The sequence below is a fragment of the Octopus bimaculoides genome, chromosome 2 (assembly GCF_001194135.2).
Source record: "Octopus bimaculoides isolate UCB-OBI-ISO-001 chromosome 2, ASM119413v2, whole genome shotgun sequence".
In the NCBI taxonomy this organism is placed as follows: Eukaryota; Metazoa; Mollusca; class Cephalopoda; order Octopoda; family Octopodidae; genus Octopus; species Octopus bimaculoides.
In genome coordinates, this window is record NC_068982.1 from 84618020 (window position 1) to 84619617 (window position 1598).

Sequence of the window (1598 nt, forward strand, 5' to 3'; positions counted from 1 at the left end):
TATATATATCATGATCATTGTTTTAGTGCCTACTTTTCTATGTTTGCATGGGTTGAAAGGAGTTTATTGAGGTAGATTTTCTTTGGCTGAATGCCCTTCCTCTTGCCAACTCTTGCCTGTTTCCAAGCAAGATAATATTTTTCCATAACTAGACATGTTTTCAAAGAATATTGGAAATCAATGACTTTCATTTACAACAACCATGCAATGCTAAGACAAGGAGAGACAAACATACACACAGAACAGGCTTGTGTGTGTGTGTGTGTGTGTGTGAGTGTAAATGACTGACATAAGAACAGGAGTTAAATAATCACTTTCATTACCTTACAACAGTTTCTGTTATAAGGAACCATGCACCTAGATGTGTGTGCTAGTATACCATTTTGTATCTTCTCTGGAGCCATTTGAATGAAGTGTTTCTTTATTGATGAAAGTATTTATACAGCAGTAACCAAGCAGAAACATAATGGCGACATATACTGATGGAAAAGTGTGCTGATGAAATGTTCTACAGTTTGTTGAATGCTCTTCAGAGAGGTAAACCAATTTCCTTACCTGATTGATAAAAGAGATATCTAGCTGATATATCTAGCAATGAGTAATTAAGCTATAATTGCATTTAGCTTAATTTGCATATTTGCACTTTAGACAACTTATCATTAATTAAACAATAAAACAATTTTATGCTATGCATGATCTGGAGTGAATCTGAAAGATTGAGTTTTCTAATATTTCAAACTTCTTTCAACTATAAACAACAACAACAATAAAATAATGAGAATACTTTTTTTAATCAGATCTCTTGTTTTCATAGTGTAGTTATAACTTATAGATGAATGAGATATATAAAATACAGAAGATATAAAAATACTATACAAAATATTTAATCTTAAAAAATAACTGTTTTTGTTACTTAAAGAAAATGGGAGATAATAGCAAGCAACATTCAAAATTGAGATTGTGGAAGAGGATATTTACCACAGCCTCTGTGTATGTGTGTGTGTGTGTGTGTGTGTGTGTGTGTGTGTGTGTGTGTGTGTGTGTATACACACACACATACAGGGTGTCCCAAAAGTCACTGATGGGTTTCAATTTTTAATAACTTCCTTAACTTTACAAATAAAAGCATGAAATTTGATACAATATAAAGGACATAAACAAAATTAATATGCACAAGTCAAATTTTGCAATACCGCTACACTACATATGAAAAATGACATTGATTAAATAGCATTTTCGGCTTTGCTCGCCCATGCTCTTTCCAAAACTTGCACCATAATACCCTCAAGAGTTTCAGACCCCACTTCTCTGATTCCTCTATTGATGTTCTCCTTCAGTTGCACCAGGGTCTCCAGTTTGTTGACGTAAACCCTCTCTTTCAGGTATCCCCACAAGACTTAACGAGCCTGGATTTTTTCTTGTGGGGATACCTGAAAGAGAGGGCTTACCTCAACAAACCTGAGACCCTTGTGCAAATGAAGGAGAACATCAATAGAGAAATCAAAGAAGAGGAGTCTGAAACTCTTGAGGGTGTTATGGTGCAAATTTTGGAAAGAGCACGGATGTGTGAAGTGGAAAATGGCTTCCATTTAAGCAAT